Here is a 22,489-nt window from a genome sequence, read left to right as displayed (position 1 = left end):
ACAAATTTTATTAAGTAAGTTTTACATGTACGTGGGAGCCCTCACAAGAAAAATGAAGACTCAAAGAAGCAATCAGAGCCCAACGCTTATGCACTAGGTTGGACAAACGTTGTGAAAACGTGCCAAGACGAAAGGGTTTGGACTAGGGCAATTATGTGGAAAAGTGACTAGGAAGATAAGGGTTAGTTTAAGGAGGTTTTTTGGTACAGATTTCTCTCGGCTTGGACTCCCCAGTCTCTGGTGATAAGAATGCTTCCTTCCTTCTGGTACAGAGAGGGCATATGGGTATTTTATCTCCTGCTTTTGGAAAGAAAAAGGAAGGTAAGAGTGCCCTTCTTGCATCTGCTGTTTTTCAAGTGTCTTTAGCTTAAAACAATCAACATATCAGAGAGGCATATTTTGGGGTGGCATGCTCTGAACCCCTACAATTGAAAACATTTTTTTTGCCTCCCATCTTAATGCACAAATATCCCAAGTTTAACTTAGTGAGCAGTCCCCAATTGGCCAGCTCTAACCCAGCTGCAAAAAAAGGGAGGTCATGTGAGTGCTGTTAACTTCGTTTATAATTCCCTTGAAATAAAGATACGTTTATTCAGCCCCGGTTATTTGCTAGGAACTACAGCAAAAGATGCGTACACACAGGGGTTTTAATTGTTGCACTTCTCTATCTGCAGCACTTCGACAAGTGCTTGGCACGTAGGCTCAAAATAAATACTCTCTGAGTGACTGGATAAATATAGATTAGTTTAGAAGTGTTCAAAGGGGCACAAATCAAGAATCATGTGTTCGCAGATGATGCAATTTGAGGACATATTTCAAGCTTGTGCGTGAGTGAGATGCACTAGAAATGTAATTAAGCTCCAAAATTTCCTGTGTTCAAAGTTATCTATCTTTGAATCGAATAGCTATATTTTCTGATGTATTTTTGGAGAAACTTTTGTATCTGGTGACAGAAAACCCACGTACTTCTGGTTCCATAGTGTAGTGGTTAGCACGTCTGCTTTACACGCAGAAGGTCCTGGGTTCGATCCCCAGTGGAACCAACTTATAAACCGCTTTTTTTTTTTTTTTTTTCCTTTTCCTTTTCTCACTCCAAGGCTAACAGAGTGGGTTTTCGCTTTCGTTTTTGTTTTTGTAGATTAGGCTTCTGAGAGCTATTTATGAAACAGAATTGCAGATTCTCTCCCGACTTTTCTTTGGGAGCTCCACTTTCATACACTGCTTAGTTCTCTGAGGCAGTGTGGAGCATCGGGTTGTTACCGAAAAATAGTCTTGTTATTTCTGTTATCTCCAGTCATCATAAAAGTCAAGCAGAAATAGATTTCAATGAGGCCTGAGCGCTGGGGACAATAAACGTCTCACCTCAAGAGTGAGAGAGCCTAATCAGCAAGAATTTCTAAAATTGTAAAACTGGGCGGAGGGGCGAGGATCCGATTTTAGGTCAAAAGGGTGTAGCCTGGGCCTCAGATTGGGAACAGTGCCAAAGAAATGTGTGGACGGGTCTCAACAGAGGCTGAACCCTACAGCATTTCCCAATTCTTCAGAGGACTCAGGTTCTCTCTCCTAGAAAGTCAAGCTCTCCTAGCTCCTGCCTGGAAGTCTCAGGAAGAAGGCTCCAGGTTTATGCTCCTAAAAGGATAAAACAGTGATCTCTGTCCTGAGAGGCATTTGATGTGCTTGATGGCTGAGGTTCCAGACTAAAGACAGGAGACATCTATGAAAACCTTGACATTACCCAGTGATCTTCCCAACCCTCTTCGACCCCACTTCCACTCAAAATAAGCAAGCACTGTCCAAAGGGTCAGAGCTTGCAATAGACTTTCACATATCCTGCTCTAAACCATGAATAGAAAGTCAGAATCATGATATTTCTGAAGAATGTATTAAAGAAATATAACAAAAACAGAAACAAAAAGCAACTTATGGACAAAGGCTACATAGGTAGAACAATGCTGAGAATAAACCAATATTAATATACTCAGAGAGATGGGAGACAACATTGAATACTGAAATAAAGATAAGTGTATTTGCACAAGGAAAGAGGCTTTTGTAAAATAAAAATATATTATCAGAAATGAAAATTTTAATAAACAGATCATAAAGTGTGATAATATCCTGGAATATCAAGCAAAAAAGTTAGTGATACAGAGAAAAAAAATAAGTTTATTAGAGGAAAAGTCTAGGATGTGCAATATCTAAGTAGTATTACTTCCTGATATAAAGAATAGGGAAAATGCAAGGATGATAAACCTCAAAAAATTAGGTACATATCAGAACACTAAAAAAAAAATCTAGATAGGCAGGGATCACTGAGTAGTCCGTAAAAAGAATTTTTGAAAAGTCACAGAGGGATAAGTTAACAGAGTAGCTGACTTTTCAAAATTGGCACCAGAAGCTAGATGACAATAAAGCAATGGATTCAAATCTGAAAGAAAATGAAATCCACCCTAGAATCCTATATGAAACCCAAGTATCCATCAAGTATGAGTGTAAAAGAGAGACATTTTCAAATATACACTGCCTTGTATAATTTACCTTCAGTACTTCCTTTCTTGGGATCCATGGGAGGATACGTTCTACCAAAATGAAAGTGTGGGTTAAGAAGTAGGAAGACTTGGGATACAGAAAGAATGAGATGCAAGTGCAACATAGGAGATAAGTGAAGGGACAGTCCAGGATGACAGGAATATCATACATATGGAGTGTTAAGGGGAGCAAGACCAGACTGTAGGAGTTCCGAAATGTCTGGGGAAGAATTCTTCAAGGAGATGAAGTTGAGAGAAACCTGGATGTGGATAAACACCCTGAAAAGAGATTTAAATAACTGGTGGATGGATTTGGGGGTGAAATAATAAGACCTATTGAAAATTGTGCAAATAAAAATATGATTAATTATTCCATGTGGGAGGAGTAATAATAGTTCATTAGGCTGGTTTAAAATTAGAAAATATGTATAAGGAGTGAAAAGGAATAAATAAGTAATCATTAGTTGCAGATGACATGATATCTACAGAGAAAACTGGAGAATCAATAGATGTTTAAAATCAATAAATGAGTTTAGCACATTTGCTAGATAACTGTTCATAATTTTAATTCAGAAATACATAGAAAATAAGGTTTAAAAAATTATACTTAAGAATAAATCTGACAAATTATGTACAGTACTTTCACAGGGAAAGTTATAAAATATTATGGAAAGATATAAAAAACTACCTAAATAAATGCAGTGATACAACATATTAATGAGAGCAAAAGTTCTATAAAATAAAAATACAAAATTTCTTTAAAATTATATAAAATTATATATATACAATGAGATTTCAATCAAAATTCCAACAGATTCTAATACTTGGAAGAACTAGAGAGCTTTAGCAAACTAAATTATTTTAAAAAAGAAAAGAATGTTAGTGGTGTTTTCTTTTCTAACGTCAGATGTATTTTAAAGGATAGTAATTAATATGTGTGGTATTTTTGCAGAGATAGATAAACCAATGGAACAGAATAGATAGCACAATCTAGTCCAAGGCAAATAATGAAACACCAAATACCTATATAGGACAGTGGAGGTAGAAGGGAGGGAATTGGAAAGAGTGGGTGGAATATTCATGACTTATCTGAGAACACGGGTGTGGTTTAGGCCCAGAACTGACGCAATCCTCCTTTTCAGTCCTTGTATGAGCTTTTCCCATTGTTGTCATTGTAACTCTCAACTGTCAAGGTGCTGGTGGGTGTGTCATTTAGCATGCTAATGTATTCTAATAAACATATAATGAGGCTCAAGGTCTACTGGAAGTCAAATCTTCTGCCATCTTGCGTGTAGTTGGTTCTAAACAGTTCTTGTATTTTTTCTCTTTGCAGCTTCCTCCTGAAACTTAGATAAGAGTAGTTGGTTTCTATCCGAGGGAGGGGGTGGGGGTATGATTCTGGGGAAACAGCCTTGGTAACACTATGGCAAACATTTTGGCAGGCATGGGGCCGAAAAATAGACTAGCTGAAATCTTGAAGTGAACCTTAATTCTGAGGACAGACAAAACTCTTCCTGCCATGGCTGGAATTAACTTATCACCATCAAAATAGCTGAGGACTGTAGTCGATTTAAGTAGATGCTGAGTTCAGCATCAGTGTTTACAACATTACTACTACAAAGGCACAGATAGCAATCCTATTTATTTACTTATTTATTTAACAATAACAACAATGGCTTATTTTATCATGTTTTTGGTTTGTACCTCACTGAGTTAGTGCCCCATGCATATCATGTCCTTAAATCTTTAGAACAATTGTCGAAAGTGGTAACTCTCATTAACTTCCATTGAGAGATGAGGATGATGAGCCACAGAGAAATTAAAAAGCAGACCATGAGTGCCATAGATAGAGGAGGGCAGTTTTCCCTCTGCAAATGTGATTGGCAGGTTGTGAATGATGCTCCCAACCAATATTCAAGCAATCATAAAAGGACATCTGGAAAATGCAAATTTTTAACCTTATAATTCCCCTGCTCAGTTTATATCAGATTTGCTAGTGATGTCATACAAAGCTACACAATATAATTGTGAACCAGAGAAACTGACAAGTCTAGTAGAAATGTATTGGCACTAAGTATCATGTGGTGCATGCCAAGCAAATTCTCTACTTTTTGAGCAAATCACCAAGTGTAGGTCTTCTTTAACCCATTACTAGCCTGGCACTACAAGTTCATTCTGTGCCAGATTTAGGACCCTAACCCTCTTACCAAGAAGTAGCCTCTGGGCCATAGTACATGGATTTCCTCTACTCAGGCCAGTAAGTGCTGGAGAAAGTATGTTCTAGAGAATTGAAAGATCAAGATGTTTGTCTCTGTTCTAAATCTGAGTTTCCTCACTCACTGGTGGGAAAAAAAAATTGATAGGAGCCAGTCTGGGTTAATACATACTTGATCCCTGAACTCACCCTTATAAAACTGAGTAGAAATAACACACACAAAAGAGAAAATTGAAGTAGATGTGATCCAAATGAACATGGATGGTCATTGTGAATATTGTTAGACTACTGGGAAGCAGCCTCAAACCTGGGCTGCTTAAGGGATGACACTGAAAATATAAGGCATTTCAGCTTAATTACAGTATCTCTGAAGCTTTGTTGGTTCGAGTTTCAGAATCCGTGTCAGGTGGACACTTGGGGAAGAAGTGGGGGCTATTTTAGCCCTATGAACGGAAGGCTTTAGGAAATCGAAGACTATATCTTCATGCTGAAACTTCTAATAAGCTGCTAAAAATATGAGAAAGAAGACAGAAGACAGTATTTTTTTGAGCACTGAAAATTTACAAGGCCCAGGGGAGATGAGGTGCCATATCTGTATTCTCAGAGTGCTGTGCTATGAGAAGTGAATTCACCGCTCCTCTGGGGATCTGCTTCTTTTTAGTCACCTCACTGTGGTCCCCAGGTAGCATCCACTGCTTCTGCTTTCCAGCCACCTCCCCACCTCAGATCAACGCTCTTCCACTCCCACCTGACCCAGTCCACTTGCCTCTTTCTAACTCACTCAAGAAACTGAAGAGGCTAGAATAGTGGCTATTCTTCTGAGTCATGATCCCCACCCCCCAAAAGTTCCTCTAATTTTTCCCAGATTATCAAAGTTTACAGTTTCTCAGCACTGACCTAGCCACGATACTTATACACCCTACTATATATAAAATAGATAACTAATAAGGACCTACTGTATATATAGCACAGGGAACTCTATTCAATACTCTGTAATGACCTATATGGGAAAAGAATCTTTAAAAAGAGTGGATATATGTATATGTATAACTGATTCACTTTGCTGTACAGCAGAAACTAACACAACATTGTAAATCAACTATGCTCCAAGAAAAATTAAAAAAACAATAAAATGCATCTAAAAGAAGAAAAAAAGAAATGTGTGATTCATAATCAGTCCTTTGTGTGCTAGAAAAGATTGCCACAATAAACCGGATCTGCATTTGAACAGTCATTTCATCGTGTTTAGAAGAAAAAGTTTTCTATTTTTATTGTTGTTACCTCAACTTCTTCATTGAGACTTCCAGGCAATGCCAATAGGAGTGTTGGACATGGGTATGGTTGGGAAGAGAAGAATTGGAGAAAAACAAACAAACATAAAAACCCCCCAAAACCATGGATACTTTCTGTTTGGCTGGCCAGTGGGGGCAGGATGCTGAACATTTGTCTTCAATTTTGCAAAGGTTTTAGAGAGGCTGTCTCCATGGCGGTGTTGAAAAAAATCGGTGATGTGCATATGAGGAATAAAGCTACTGCCGTGACTCGGTTTCGAACCGAGGTTACTGCGGCCACAACGCAGAGTACTAACCACTATACGATCACAGCATGCCTTCAGGAAGCATCTACTTTAAAGCTGTACCTCTGCTCTTTTCTCAGGAACGTCTATTCCTGTCATCTAAAGAAACATGCACTTTGTTTTCCGTCTTTAGTTAGAAATGCCTTCTCAGTTTATTGCCTTATTCTGCTCCTCCACTTGCTAATACAGTATGTTGCTCCTGGCAAACAAACCAAAAGGAACAAAAATTAAGTTTCACTACATGGAATTTTCCAAATATGATGGCTCCTCTCTGGGGTTGCTAACACTTGCAGACTGACTACTCTCACTTCCACTTCAGCCCATGCAGGTCTCTTGCTTAGTTTTAAAAAGCGTGGTCCTCAGACCTCCAGCGATAGAATGGAGAGGGTGTTGCTTCGAATTGAACCTTACTGGGTCCATTTTTGGCCAAACTGGTCAGAATCTCCAGGTGCTTGGCGTAGAATCTGGCATCATATCAGGTGCCAAAAGTGAGTTCAAAGGAAGGGATATGGCTCCATCCTGACACACACATCTGTGAATCTGGCACGCCCCTGGACTCAGCCTGCCCAACTGAGAAAATGTTCAGTGCCTCGGGGTGCTTACACCTCATTGAAACTTGTTTCTCCCAGTTTTGCCAGTTGCCCGAGGGGGACAGGGGACAGTGCTTCTTGTATGGCCTGGAAGCTCTATGGGCCGCCCGCACCCCGTCACAGACACCTCTGCCTGCGCACCGTACAGTCAGGGTCCTGAACATGCTCTTTCCTTGGTACAGAATGATTTCCTTTCTTCTCTTTACCTGGTTAAATTCCATTCATGCTTCAGCTCTCCACGGAATTCACTGGGGAAGCTTTTCCTGAACTCCCCTCTCCACACAACACGTTCCTCTCGGTCTAAGTCAAATTTATTTTCTCTGTTCCATGATTCTGTTTTTATTTTTCCATCAGTGTCCCCATATCAGTTTCTTATGATGTATTAGTTACTGGAGTTATTTTAAATTAATGTCAGTCTCCTTCCTCCCTCCCTCCCCTCCCCAGCTGTGCTCCAAGAGGAGATAACTGTCGTGTTCAATATAGTCTATCGCCAGGGTTCCACATTTAGTAAGTTCTTTATGAATATTGCTCGGGCGCACAATGAATGAATGAATGCACAGAGATTCCAATCCAATCCTTTATGGAGGCAACTTCTCCCAACAGCATGTGGCCAGGCACATGGCTTTATTGTGTGCAGAGGCTGTGGGTAGGAAAGATCGTTAGAAAATGAAGGCAAAGGAGTTCAGAATTACCTCAGCAGCTGACCATATAAAGCTTCTCAGCAGAGCCAAAATGATGTCTTTAATTTTCTGAGATTTTCTTTATCTCCTTTCTTCTAGATCACACAAAGCCACCCTAATTACTGGCAGGTTTGCTGAAGAATTACCTGCTTCCCAGTATTAATTTGATCAGGGGAGAGAGCTAGGGATTTTCTGTCTCAAGGAAATGAGCTCAGTTAAGCTGAAGGAAAGGAAATGCTGCCTGTACAGGGAATGCAGGCTGCTTTTGTCTCAGGCCTGTTTGAGTCGGACTTCTCCTTCCTTTCTTTCCCTCAGGGACTTCCTCTCACCCTATTTACAAAGCACCCTATTTATGGACACAAGTGCTTTTCTGCATTTTCTGCTGGGGTGTTTTTGGCAATTGGACTGATTTGCATGTGCTTCTCTATAAGAAGAGAGAAAAGCCAATCCTGTGTGTTAGTCCTTGGTGTGGCACAGGCCTAGAAAATGGCCTCTCTTCTTGTGCTTTTTATTTTTGAAAGCCTTTCTGAGGATTTTGCCTGACACTTTTACTACAGTGATTCTGAGTAGGATAAGAGACAGGGTGGCCTAATCCAACCTGCTAGCTCTATGTTTATCAATGCCATGGACTTTTCTACTTCTGACTTTCCTAAATTTTCTATTAAAAATAAATTTAAAACTCTCTCTCTTACTCAGGGGCATAGCTCCAGCAACCCTTCCCTCTCTTTCCTATATTATTTAAAAAAAAATCTCTGTAGGGGGAGTTCCCTGATGGTCCAATGGTTAGGACTCCATGCTTTCACTGCCTTGGGCCCAGGTTCAATCCCTGGTTGGGGAACTGAGATGCCATGTAATGTGGCCAAATAATAATAGTAATAGTAATAATAACCTCTGTAGGATCTTTCCTATCAGCTTTTATTTCTTTCATCTGAAATGTTCTCTTGCTACCCTTTGAGCTACTAACATTATTGTCCTTCAGTTAACAGTCACATTTCCCCAAAGTGACATGTACCATATCTGGATATGCTACCCTCACCAGCTATCAGATAATTTGTAAGCCTGCTGGTTTTCACTTGGCCCCACTTTGAAGTGCATATCCTGCCACTTGGGCTTTATGATGCATAAGAGTCATTGGTCTGGAGTTATGCATGGCAGACAGAAATGCTCTAAGGAGACTCTCGCAGAACTCATGAAGAGTATCACACCTGGGGATTTAGAATAAGGCCAAGTCTTACGCTGATGGCAACTATTATTTATTTGAAAAGTAGCTTCTAGCATCTACTGAGCCATTTTAATTACTGAATGCCTGACAGTGGGACATAAAGCAAATATGTGCCCCAAAATATTCACCAGGAACTGGGTGTCCTATGATCTACCAAATTATAAAGATGGATATCACAGTAGCATTTCATTTTAAAATGAAATTCTATAGACAAGACCAGATCTGTGATGGTCTGAGCAAGATGTGTGATGCCCAGACTCCTGTGCTATCTGTTTCTATTGCTTTGCTACCTCTCCTTCAACTCTTTTTTATAACCTCTTGGTAAACTCCCTATGACCAGTTAAAAAAGGATTAACAATCATGGCCTTGTTTTAGAGTGGCTTTGCAGAGCATTTTAGCACTAGTAGAATTGGATAGCTGTGCGCTACAAGTTATGCCTCCACTTAGAGATGGGAGGTCTTGAGAGAGAGTAGTGAAAAGAAATCCCCCCTGTCAGCAGAATATTGGGTGGTACATCTGGTTGTCCACTTCTTATGGTAGGGAATCTGGCCTGATGCAGGAAAAGCGAGTCTATATGTATCTTTACTAATTTATAGACAGTGACTAGTGAGTTATCCAGCTAATCAAGGACATGGAAAACATGACTAGAAAATTATTATCATGAAGGTCTTGTAGAGTGTAATGTACAAAGGACACAGTCAGTATATGAGTTACCCCAAAATGACCACCAGAGGGCTTCCACCATGAAGGAGGCTCTTAAGAATGGGGTAGAAATGATGATCTATCCTGTGGATATTAGTCAATCTCTTTCCCCAACCAATCAGTGATTGCAAAATTGCCCATGTACAAATTTTTCAACATCTCTCTTTAACATTCCTACTCATACCTTAGACCAAAGTGTATAAGACCAGGTAGTTAAGAGAAGGCAGTTATGTGTGGGTTCTGTGTTGAGGTAGCTAATATCTTGATTTATAGCTTTATCTCTTACAAATTGAGAATCTGATTGAATAAATTACATTGTGCTTTCTTGTCTTACTCAGTTTGGGCTGCTATGACAAATATTATAGGATGGGTGGCTTAAACAACAAACATTTATTTCTCATAGTTCTGGAATCTGGGAAGTCCAAGAGCAACAGATTCCATGTCTGGTGAAGACCTGCTTCCTGGTTTGTAGGTGCTGCCATCTCTCTGTGTGCTCATGTGATTTCTTCTTTGTGGGCTCCAGGAGTGCGTGGGGAGCTCTGGTCTCTTCTTCTTACAAGAGTGCTAATCCCACCATGAGGATTCTACCATCATGACCTCATCTAAACCCATTTACCTCCCAAGCCCCCATCTCCAAATACCATCACATTGGGGGGTTAGGATTTCAATATATGAAAGGGGGGCAGGGGGCTCAAACATTCAGTCCCATAGCATTTCTTTTCTAAATTGTAACTGGAACGATACCCACCTAAAGTGCATTCATGTTACATATGTAGCCCATAAATGGTCTGTACTGAATATCTCTTCCATGTTTTCTTTAAAGCCTCATTCTCTTCTCTTTTGGGGCCTCAACTATTCACTTTGAAGCCTTCACATTATGGTACAAAACTGGAACCCAGGACTGGATAAGAGAAGTGATTGCTGGATCTGGAGGAGGGAGAAAAGGCCAGTGGAAGATTCTCTCTTATTCCTTATTGTTTTATATCACCTTCCATTTGCAATGACTGTGGCGTCTAAAACTCTTACAGGAGTATGTGAAATTAGTAAAGATTTTTAGAAAGTAAGTTTTCTCATTTCTCTAAAAAGAAAACACATCCCTTTTAAATTCCCCAATGAAGGTAAAGAAACCATGTATGCTAAAGTCAGTTTTACAAATACCATCATAGACATTACTCAACACTGATACTTATATTCATGTTAATGTGTGTCATAGACATGGAAATGCAGTATCTAGATCCCCCACCAAGGAGAGAATTGCTGCCCAACTGTAGAATGCACTTAGTAGATAGGCAGCAGCTCTTATCTCCAGGGTTCGCCAGAGTTGCAGATCTCCACCCAACTCAAGGCACGCCCTTCCTCAGGGCAGTCCACATCAGTGGCAGAAGTAAAGCCTGATCCAGGGACATTTTCACCGAATGTGGGGCAACTCTGACAGGCAATACAGGCTCCATTGCTCCCCACATGTTTGTCTGGCCTGTATCACAGTTTGACATTCTCTGTCCAATCCTAGTTCCTTCCTCCCTTCACAGATGTTGGTCCCTAATAAACATCTTGCACCCCAAACTCCATCTCAGCATCTGCTTCCAGAGAACTCAAGCTACATCACTATATCACCATAAGTTTTTTCCTGGGTGTCTTGCATTTTATTATCACTTCATTCAACAGGGCTTCTGCAAGCAAAGACTAGGAGTAGCAAATAAATCCTGTATTGAATTATAAACTATGTTCTCAATCTTTCAGTTTTTGAACCACATAATAAAGTCGATATTATTTTTTTAATTAATTTTTATTGGAGTGTAGTTGTTTTACAATGTTGTGTTAGTTTCTACTGTACAGCAAAGTGAATCATCTGTACATATACGTATATCCCCTCTTTTTTGCATTTCCTTCCCATTTAGGTCACCAGAGAGCATTGAGTAGAGTTCCCTGAGCTATATTGTAGGTTCTCATTAGTTATCTATTTTATACATAGTATCAATAGTGTATATATGTCAATCCCAATCTCCCAATTCATCCCCCCCCACCCAGTCAATACTATTTTTATGGTGTCTTTTTTAAAAGGTGGGTTGGATTCCACAGCTTTTTCTATCTAGCTAATCTGTATTATCGAATTATCTCAGGGATCAGGGTTGCTATTGCTTTTGATTACTTATACACATTAATTTACACACCCGAAGTCCTATATTATGGTGTCCTCCCCCCCGCCCCCTTTAAGTTCATCGCCTAATGGGCCTTCTGGCTGTTCCCAAGAAAAACACATTTTCTGTCCTAAGGCTTTTGCATTTTCAGTTCCCTCTACTTGAAATACTCTTCCTCTAGTATCTGCCTGTCTCGTTCTTTTTTTTTAATTTATGTATGTCTCTGAGCAAGTAACACTTTTAAGAGGTAATCTCCATTTACCCCCTATCTAAAATGAGTCCCCATAATGCTCTATGGCTTATCTCCTCACTGTTTTTCACAGGATGTGTGTCATCTTACATATTATATATTCACATGTTTATTTATGGCTCCCTCACCTAGAGTAAATTTCAGGGAGGTAGATTTTCTAGGTTTGAATTGACTGTTGTATCCTGAGTTACAAGAGTGCGTTAAATGAACATGAGTCCCAAAGAAATAGGACCAAGGATTTACTAATATGGGATTAAATAAATTCTGCATATTTTTAATCGACAAACTCTAGTTCCCATTAGAATTAAATCTTAAAGAAAATGTAAACGGCTGCTGAGTGGAATTTTAAGAATTTCATCATCTGATGTAACTATCCTTTAGTTAGGTCACTTAACCAGAATGCTCTTTCAAAGGACTTTTCTAAACAGTACATTCAGAATTGCTAAATTTCCTAAAAGTAATCAGTGCATCCGTATTTTGGCTGCCTAAGGACACTACTTGTAGATAACATTAGCTTTATTAACGGACTTCAGATACTTGCCTATTGGATTCATCTCCCAACTTCTAAACAAGCCTCTCCACATACTATCACTCAAAACACAAAATTGTGTGTACCAGCTTTCTCTTTGACAGTATAGGTGGCTCTGAAAAGAGCCTTTGTTTTTCAGCTTTTCTCACCTTGTTACTTATTTGGTCTTGTGGTGGCTCTCGGTCTTCTTAGGCAGCAGCACGGCCTGGATGTTGGGCAAGACGCCGCCCTGAGCGATGGTGACTTTGCCCAGCAGCTTGTTGAGCTCCTCGTCGTTGCGGATGGCCAGCTGCAGGTGGCGCGGGATGATACGCGTCTTCTTATTGTCGCGGGCCGCGTTGCCCGCCAGCTCCAGGATCTCGGCCGTCAGGTACTCCAGCACCGCCGCCAGGTACACCGGCGCGCCGGCCCCAACCCGCTCCGCGTAGTTGCCCTTGCGGAGCAAGCGGTGCACCCGACCCACGGGGAACTGAAGCCCGGCCCGCGAAGACCGAGTCTTAGCCTTAGCGCGAGCCTTACCGCTTTGTTTGCCTCGTCCGGACATCATGAGCTGAGCCACGTCTCCTCAAGTAGCTATCAAAAGTAAGGGGCAAGGGCAGCACTTTTTATAACCCTATTGGGCGCGAAAAAGGAAGCGTGTCATTGGTTAGGATGTGGCTTCATTTTAACCAATGGAAAGGCGAAATTGGGATTCTTGCGTTCTGATTGGGCAGAACTAATTTCTGACGGCTTCTTGAACAGTCACCAATCAGACATAGGCCTTCGACTTACCTTATTTGCATAAGAGGTTCTATATAGATGAGGTACTTTGGGTTTCTATTATTTTTTCGTCGCTGTACGTTGCGTGATTTTATAAATCATGCCGGAGCTGGCGAAGTCCGCTCTGGCCCCGAAGAAGGGCTCTAAGAAGGCGGTGACCAAAGCGCAGAAGAAGGATGGCAAGAAACGGAAGCGCAGCCGCAAGGAGAGCTACTCCGTGTACGTGTACAAGGTGCTGAAGCAAGTCCACCCAGACACCGGCATCTCGTCCAAGGCCATGGGCATCATGAACTCGTTCGTTAATGACATCTTCGAGCGCATCGCGGGCGAGGCGTCGCGCCTGGCGCACTACAACAAGCGCTCGACCATCACGTCCAGGGAGATTCAGACGGCCGTACGCCTGCTGTTGCCCGGAGAGCTGGCGAAGCACGCTGTGTCCGAGGGTACCAAAGCTGTTACCAAGTACACCAGCGCCAAGTAAACTTGTCAAGTAACTGTCTTTTAGATTTAACCCCAAAGGCTCTTTTAAGAGCCACTAAGTTGTCAGTATTAGAGCTGAAAATACGAACTCTGAATTTAGGTTTAAGTTCTAGCAATAATGTGAGCGATTGAGAATTCTATTGTACTGAGTCATATGTACTGTGGTCGTAATTTGCCTCTGAATAGAAGGAAACCAGTTATACTACCAAGTGCCTCAGAAACACGGCCCGTAGACCTGGTAAGTTAACACGTGAACACAAAGCGAATCATTCTTGTTTCGGGGGTCTTCTGTATGTATTAGTAAACTTGGTCTCCAATGACCTCCCAAAATGTAGCCTTTTAACTCAGCAGTTATCTCATGTCCCTGGCCGTACGATGTGCTTAAAAAGAGAATGGCGGGAAGAGCATTAAATTGGCAAAACAATGCTTTCGCTCGGCTTTTAAATCTTGGCCTTTCCAGCCCATTTGGGGTCAGGACAATGCTAGAACTCTCCGTCGCCCTCCCTGCCCCCCCCCCCCCGCCCCCAGCCAGGAGGAATAGTCTGCAAGGCAAAGAGAAACATGTCTTCAGAGTAAAGATATGTAATATGAGGGCCCACAAAAATTTTATGTGGCCAATTTACTAGGTTTTAAAAACCATATACGGCTAGAGAAACAAGTAACGGGTGGTAAAATGGGGGAAAACAAGGTCATATCCTTCACCCCTGACATTAAGAAATATAAAGGACTGGAGGGAGGTTTTAGAGTTGGGCCTGAGTTCAGGCCTCTGGTCTCATAAAACTCAGGCCTCCAGACAAATCCAACCCGCAGCCGAGAAGCTTGTTGGAGGCCCCACCCGTGCCCGGGGGAATCTTGGCCCGCGATCACTAAATACTGTGCTCTGCCCATATTTTCCACACCCTAGAGTTAACTATGTGAACTGCCTTGAGCGATCTATCTTAAATGGTTTAAGACACCAGCGTACAGACGGATTGTTACTTTAGCCCTTTCCTTGAAAAGTTGGGGGCCCTAAAAAGGGCCTTTTTAATAAACAAACAGGATCCAACTTTTTTCTTTTAGCCGCCGAAGCCGTAGAGAGTACGTCCTTGGCGCTTGAGCGCGTAGACTACGTCCATGGCCGTGACCGTCTTGCGCTTGGCGTGCTCGGTGTAGGTGACGGCGTCCCGGATCACGTTCTCCAAGAACACTTTCAGCACCCCACGGGTCTCCTCGTAGATGAGACCAGAGATGCGCTTGACACCTCCACGCCGGGCCAGGCGGCGGATGGCGGGCTTGGTGATGCCCTGGATGTTGTCGCGCAAGACTTTGCGGTGGCGCTTGGCGCCCCCTTTCCCCAAACCTTTCCCCCCCTTACCACGTCCGGACATTCTCAGGAAATGAGCAGAAAACTGCATTCAACTTGTCGCAGCTCCTTTTAAAAAGTAACCTCTGCGGACTAGAGTGAAAACCAAAAGAGCTGTGGCGGGAATCCCTCTGGGTTGGGGGAGGGGACCTAAAGACCTAAAGGAACAAGCCGGCCATACTACTCCTGTTTGTTCTCTTTCAGTTAATTCTTTTGATTCCTCACAGACCTAAGGTATTTTTCTCCCCTTTTCTCACTTAATGTGTTTCGCTCCTCATCCTCGTTAAACAACAAAACTTTAACGTTGTAGATGATACATAAAATAGCACAGAGAATAAAATATTCTGCTTTTATCTATACCTATATACATGTGTCTTCTTCCTCTACCAGTATTTGCATACGGTTAATACCATTTTATGAAGTTTTTCTCCTAATATATGGGGGAAATATACTACCTAGAAATAGAGCAAGATGGGCTAATAAAATAGAGAATTTCAAGATCTTCCAGGTATATTGCTAAATTCTCTTCCACCAAATGTGTGTCAATTTTCATTTTTAATATAAGTTCCTATTATTATTTTACTGATAATGGGTAGAATCATTAAAAATTTTAACTCTATAATAATCCAGACTTGGTTTCCTGTATAGAGAATTAACTTTTAAAAAATTAACCAGCTGGCTAATCAGTATAACATAGTAAATATTTTCTCCACTGATTTGAGGAACTTAATTGATCGTTTCTTGAATATTTCACTTAAAATTATTTCGAGTTTTTATTGTTCTGCTGATCAGTCTATGTATAGTGCTCTAGCATTTTAATTATTTGTAATGTTGAAAAATAAGTATTTGCCTGTGAATTCATACCTCATAATTATTTATTTCAAATTAATTTCTACTATTATAGAAAAATAAATCATTTTATCTAGCTGCAACAAAGTAGTTCTTTTAGTACTCTTAACTGTATTAAATCTATACAATTTATTAGGGTAAATTTGTTATTTTTGAAGTACTGTGTCCTCCTAACCTGCAAAATACCGAATCTGGATCTTTAAATGTCTCAGTAGATTTTTTTTCTAGGTAACATATAATTTAAAAAAAATTTTTAACTTTCAATAATTAGAGCAGTTAATTTGTCATTAGTGAACAAGTAGAAAATTCAAATGCAGAGAAAAGAAAGTCTACCTTTGTCTAAGAAAGCCTTTATTAAAAGAATGATTATATATTTCAAACATTCTTGGTTATATATACTTAATTTAAAAAATATATACTATTTTACTATTAAATTCTGAGAAATTTTAATCCCGTCTTTCAGCATTAGCATATAATCCCATTGTTATTCAATGATTTTCTTTCACTTTATTTCAATGAGAGTTACTTTCAGCAAGGTTGCAATACCGTATTTTCAAAGTATTCCTATAAACTATAAATTTCATAAAATAAATAAAAACCTTTGCAAAAAGAAAACTGATTCAACCAACAGGAACAAAATTCAGTATATATTACAGAGATGGGTATAGAGCCAGCATAATTCAACAAGTTAAGTTAATTTAAGGCCAAATACAAATTGAAAATAAGAAGCTTAATTCTCCCCAAGGGTCCCTTTCCTTTCCTTTTTCTCTTTCAAAATTTCTTTCTCTGTCCTTTTCAAATGTACTTAAAATGGCTAAAAAAGCCCTTTGCCAGCCTCTTAACTCAGGAAAGTTTCCTCAAGGACCTTAGAGTCCTCTCTTTAATCATCAAGGAAAATAGTACTCTATTTCCCAGTTTCCTGACTCCAGATTGCAAAACCTACCTAATGTAATGGGTAGTATCTACTTACCTATATAAAAGAGTGAGATTTTTTTCTCTCTCTTTGCAATCTCTTTAAAAGATTGCCCGTGTAGAGCATAATATTTTGAATAAGCATTAAGCTTATTCAATAATAAACTTTCTTCTTTTGTTTTACATTATATTTCCCCAACATTAGTTAACTGGAATATATTTTACAGACCCTTCTCTACTTTAAAAAAAAAAAAAATTATTTATTTGGCTGAGCCGGGTCTTATGCGGCACGCGGGACCTTCGTTGCAGCCTGCGGGGTCTTTAGCTGCGGCATGCAGGGATGGAACCCAGGCCCTTTGCATTGTGAGCGCGGGGTCTTAACCACTGGACCAACAGGGGAGGCCCCCTTCTCTACTTTAAAAATGAGTAAAATTCCCACCAACTACTAGCCTCCCTTCCTATCTGATTTCATAAGTTTTTGCATAACAACTAGTGATTATAAGACTAGCAATGGATGGATATCTGAAAAGTTTGTCAGATTCTTTATAATTTCTGAAATTGATAAGCAAAGGTTTATTGTTCTATAAACATACAATATATTATTTTATAAAAATACAATGCTCTTCGGGCCATTTTCTAACATAGTAACTGACTTAATATGTCGAGATGAACAGTTCAAATAAAGTATTTTCTTTGTATCTTTATGTTCTTTCACTGTTGAAGGGCAGCTGAATATGCCACCCCAAACTATGCCTCTTTGTCATAAGGGTTATTTTGAACTAATTATTTTTGAGAAACAGCATAGACAGGTGAATCTCTGAAAACAGAAGTTACCTTTTTGTAAGAAACACATATTTATAGAGGAAAGCTCCATTTGTGTCTCCCTCTCTATACTATGAAGAGAAGGATGATTCTAAATCATGAAAAAGATCTTATGGGAGAAGGCACCCACTTTAACCTGCATAACAAACCCTTGTTTATTATGCTTTTTTCTGATAATGTGTCTCCCCTCCCCTACACAACTTTCTTTTGTCTTTAGCTAAAGATGGTGTGTAAGGTGGTGGCTTGGGCCATCTTGAGGCGTTTACTCATTTTTCCTGTGTCTCTCCTGTATACATGAGGTATACATGTTAATAAAATTTTGGTGGTTTTTCTCTTTTTAACTTGTCTTTTATTCTAGGCAGTCGCAGCCAAGAATTCAAAGGGAAAATTTTTTTTCCTCTCCTACACAGTACAAATCAAATCCAGCAGCAAACTTCATTGGTTACACTTGTGAAATATATCCTATACCTAACCATTGTCTATTACTCCAATTTAAGCCAAACCACCATTATCTCTCAAAAAGACCACTGCAATAGCTTCCTAATTTATATCATTACTTCTAAACTTTGTATTCACCATACAGTTGCCTTAGTGAACTTTCAAAGAAATGTAAATCAGGTTATGCCATTCCTCTGTTCAAAACTCTTAGAATGATTTGCAAAAACTTATAGCATGGCATATAAAACCCTACATGATCATAAAGCCCTACATGATCTGACCTCTGCCTATCTCTGTGAACTCACTCTCTACCCTTGCTTTCTCTGCTCTTGATCTTCCTTAAATATTCTTGATCTTAAACTTGATCTTTAACTTTCTATCTCAAAATGCCCAAATAGATGGACAAATGCCCAAATAGTTTGGGCAGAATAGATGCCCAAACTGACTGTAATGGATATACACACAACTAGTAAAACAACTTTAGACCCTTATCAATGGAGAAGGCATCAATTTAAATATGCCTAACAAAGCTTACCCTTGTTTCCCTGGTAACCTCCCTGTACCTGACCTCCCTTCCATCTTTAGCAGAAGATGGTATTTAAGCTGGAGTTCTTTTTGTTTGTTTTGTTTTGTTTTTTGGCCGCACCTCACAGCTTGCGGGATCTTAATTCCCTGACCAGGGATTGAACTCGCGACCTTGTCAGTGAAAGCCACCAGGGAATTCCCTGGAATTCTAAGGCACCTCTAGAGGTACTCATTTTTCCCTGGGTTTCTCCCATGTATACATGAGGTATAGTTGTTAAGAAACCTGTTTTTCTCTTTCGAATTTGGCTTTTATTACAGGGCTTGTTACCCGAAAACTGGGTTCGCCTCTTGGTGGGTGTCGCACCAAAAGACACAACCAAGCCATAGATAAGGGGAAGGAAGAAAGAATTTATTACTACTTGCAGCAAGTAAGGAGAACACTAGGGATCTTCCCAAAGCAGTGTCTCCCTGAACAGCAAAACTGGGGAAGTTTTAAGCTAAGGGTACATGCATATTCATGAAGGGGCTCAAGCAGAGAATTCAGCACAGAATTGGGGCAAAGGCTGACAGAGTCCAAGCTTTAGTTGATCTGAAGTCACTAGGGGCAAAATTATCATTCCATTCTCCACCTAGGTGGGGGCCTTAGTTCCTGCAGAACTCAAAGACTGTATCAGATTTTTATCTATATCCCTTGAGAAGGAACTAGGACTTTGTTTTTATTGTTGAACTATTGTTTCTTGACTGCTTTTCCTTTGTTCCTGCACTCCCTTACTTTCCTTAAGATCATTGATTACTGAGACACGTTCAAGGGCAAGCATTGCGGCCACGCTTAGATCACAAAATGGCTTAGGCCAAAATGGCTTCTCATGTAAATAAAGCCATTCCTGGGAATTCCCCGGTGGTCCAATGGTTAGGATTCCACGCTTTCACTGCCAAGGGCCCGGGTTCAATCCCTTGTCAGGTGCGGGGACCCCCTAACCTATCTGCTTACAGGCTCTCAGCCAAAAACTCAGAAGGGTGGAGGAAAAATTATTTTTCTTCCCTACAATTGGAAGACATATTTAAAGACAGAACAATTGAATAATGAATGAAATCATTTGGGTTACGTAACTTCTAAAAAGCCTATGAAAAGTCAAATATTTTACTGCTTTTTGATGGGTCATTTGAGTGTCTAGCATTGTTAGATATTGTTGTTGGCATTTCTTTTTATTTCAAGAAGTCTTATTTATACTAGGATTGGAAGTAGTTCTCTTTTAAGTACAAAAAACAGAGACAATAAAAGGGTATGAATAATTATATGAGATATTAGTAGACTTAAGTGCTAAAGAAATTCCAGCTATGAAGAGGCAGCTTCAGTGAAAAATCATAATTAAGTTGCAAAAGAATAGGTTAGATTGACCAAATCTTACAGCAAGGGTTTTTCACCTGGGATCCATATATGCCACAATACCTCTGAGGATAAAAATCAGCAGGATGTGGATGGGGTGGTGGCGGTAGTGGTGAGGGGGTAAGTCCATGAGTTTAGATGGAGAAAAAAATATATTTTAATTAACCTTTAACTGAACTTTGGCATTTCACTTTATTATGAATTTAGGCCTCAAACCTCAGTACCTGTTACTTTGTTACCCAGTGGAAATCACAGATGTTTCATTTTTCATAATAATTGCTGAGTTATCTTAAACCATCTTTTATACTTATTACTGGTGGCAGTTAGGCTCCCCAAAAGATTGTGTTATGTACTGTGTTAACTATATAAGCACATATGTCACTCTATCAAATTTATTTTTAAAAATACTTTGATAACTGTAATGTAATAAATTTTTTTGCAACTTTTGCATTTTGTACACTTAAAACATTATTCTGAGAATTTTCCACTTAGTCACCACACAGCCAAAGGTGTTCACGATATTCAAGAAAAAAAAAAGTTAACGTCTTTTATTTTGAGATGACATCAATTAAAAGAGTTCAGTGAGTGGAGAGTAAGAGGCTAGATTCTGCGACCTAGGCAGTAAAAACCATTGGCAGGGGTATTCCTTATTTGGTTACAGCAACAGAAGTTACTTGTAATGTCACATCAAATAACTCTTTCAAAGGTAACCCTGTCAGCTTTGCTGACTTGGTTTCTGTCAGGAGCCCACAACACACTACATTTCTCCACTACTTACCAACTATTTTGTCGAAACATATCATAATCCTCTATATTATTTTCCTTACCCCACACTTACTTTAAGTCTACGAGGCAGAAGTTTAAGTCTGCGTGATTGGCAACACTTTACATTTCAATAGCAATAGTTATGGAAAACATTTCCTCAAATGTCTTGATCGGTTTAAAGTTTGTTAGAAATAACTAACCTGTCAAGTTCTCCTGAGGCAACAGCACTTGAGATTTAGGCCGCATCCCAAATATGAGAAACCTTTCTCGGGCTCCAGAGTGGTGTCCCATCTACAGATGTAATCCCAATATTTTAACGTAGCAACATTGCCTCGTGGCACATGTACTGTTAGGGAAAACGTATGTGGCTGACAGTATTTGGGTGGGGGAGACTATCGTGCCACGAAGCTCTCCGTTGATCTGTAGGGGAACTGGATGTCCTTGGGCATGATGGTGACGCGCTTGGCGTGGATGGCACACAGGTTGGTGTCCTCGAAGAGCCCCACCAGTTAGGCCTCGCACGCCTCCTGCAGCGCCATCACGGCCGAGCTCTGGAAGAGCAGGTCGGTCTTGAAGTCCTGCGCGATCTCGCGCACCAACCGCTGGAACGGCAGCTTGCGGATCAGCAGCTCCGTGGACTTCTGGTAGGGGCGGATCTCGCGCAGGGCCACCGTGCCGGGCCTGTAGCGGTGCGGCTTCTTCACGCCGCCCATGGCCGGCGCGGTCTCGCAAGCCGCCTTGTCAGGTCCTTGCTGCACCGTCTGCTAAATTCGAGTCAGGGTAGTGCCTCTTTTGTACCAAAATATTTCAGAAACTGATGATGCTAATGGTTACCTGTGGACGCACACCTATTAAAGATTAGCGATAAAGTCCTAATAAATCCGTAGACAATCACTGCAGATAACTTTAAAACGTGATGAAATATTTTTACCTTACTTTGCTTTCAACAAGGCAGAAAATGGTAAAGTGACTCAAGCTTTTATTAAATCTCACTACCCCGTTTCATCGTCCAACGTAACAAATGTTAAGCTCTTCTAGAGAAAATATGGGTGGCCCTGAAAAGAGCCTTTGGTTTTAACTTATTCCAGTTGCTATAATCTGGGCAATTACTTGCCCTTGGCCTTGTGGTGGCTCTCGGTCTTTTTGGGCAGCAGCACAGCCTGGATATTGGGCAGCACGCCACCCTGAGCGATGGTGACTTTGCCCAGTAGCTTGTTAAGCTCCTCGTCGTTACGAATGGCCAGCTGCAGATGACGCGGAATGATACGCGTCTTTTTGTTGTCGCGGGCCGCGTTGCCCGCCAACTCCAGGATCTCCGCGGTCAGGTACTCCAGCACCGCTGCCAGGTACACCGGCGCGCCAGCCCCGACCCGCTCGGCGTAGTTGCCCTTGCGAAGAAGGCGATGCACTCGGCCCACGGGAAACTGGAGCCCGGCCCGTGAAGAGCGGGTCTTGGCCTTGGCGCGAACTTTCCCGCCTTGCTTGCCCCGTCCAGACATCATGAAACCACAAGACCGCACCTCAGAAGGCTAACAAAACAAAAGCATAGGGGCAGCACTTTTTATATCCCTTATTGGGCGCGAAAAAGGAGGTATGTCATTGGTTAGGATTGTGGCTTCATTTTAACCAATGGAAAGGCGGCATTAGGATGCTTGCGTTGTGATTGGGCAGAACTAATTTCTGACGGCTTCTTGAACAGCCACCAATCAGACACAAGACTTTAACTTATCACCTTATTTGCATAAGAGGTTCTATATAAAAAGGACACATCGTATCTTTCATC

The 22,489-nt window shown here is 40.7% G+C and overlaps 5 pseudogenes across 13 annotated transcripts in view; 1 reads left to right on the top strand and 4 right to left on the bottom strand.

The window, feature by feature from the left end:
- The window catches only part of LOC309638531 (histone H2A type 1-J pseudogene), a 33,020-nt pseudogene extending 19,973 nt beyond the window's left edge, over positions 1 to 13,047 (bottom strand). For 3 of the 9 annotated variants that reach the window (XR_014268541.1, XR_014268542.1, XR_014268543.1), the window contains exon 1: positions 12,577 to 13,047. The product of XR_014268541.1 is annotated as a histone H2A type 1-J pseudogene (transcript). Of the gene's footprint in view, positions 1 to 348; positions 10,438 to 12,576 lie in introns of those variants that run through there. The other 6 variants (XR_014268545.1, XR_014268546.1, XR_014268544.1 and 3 more) reach the window with 6 other exon arrangements.
- A 1-nt stretch (position 13,048) lies between these two features.
- LOC309638534 (histone H2B type 1-K pseudogene) lies at positions 13,049 to 14,778 on the top strand (annotated as a pseudogene). The gene is made up of 2 exons (XR_014268539.1): positions 13,049 to 13,904; positions 14,726 to 14,778. The product of XR_014268539.1 is annotated as a histone H2B type 1-K pseudogene (transcript).
- LOC309638535 (histone H4 pseudogene) lies at positions 14,232 to 15,060 on the bottom strand (annotated as a pseudogene). The gene has a single exon. The product of its transcript is annotated as a histone H4 pseudogene (transcript).
- A 6,038-nt stretch (positions 15,061 to 21,098) lies between these two features.
- Positions 21,099 to 21,712, bottom strand: LOC309638162 (histone H3.1 pseudogene; annotated as a pseudogene). Its single transcript has 3 exons — positions 21,703 to 21,712; positions 21,541 to 21,554; positions 21,099 to 21,467 (listed from the first exon to the last, which is right to left on the bottom strand). The product of its transcript is annotated as a histone H3.1 pseudogene (transcript).
- A 100-nt stretch (positions 21,713 to 21,812) lies between these two features.
- LOC309638530 (histone H2A type 1 pseudogene) lies at positions 21,813 to 22,212 on the bottom strand (annotated as a pseudogene). The gene has a single exon. The product of its transcript is annotated as a histone H2A type 1 pseudogene (transcript).
- Positions 22,213 to 22,489: the final 277 nt, after the last annotated feature.

This window comes from Balaenoptera physalus, assembly GCF_965194825.1.
Source record: "Balaenoptera physalus genome assembly, chromosome: 11".
NCBI lineage: Eukaryota > Metazoa > Chordata > Mammalia > Artiodactyla > Balaenopteridae > Balaenoptera > Balaenoptera physalus.
This window is presented reverse-complemented; position numbering and strand designations above follow the sequence as displayed.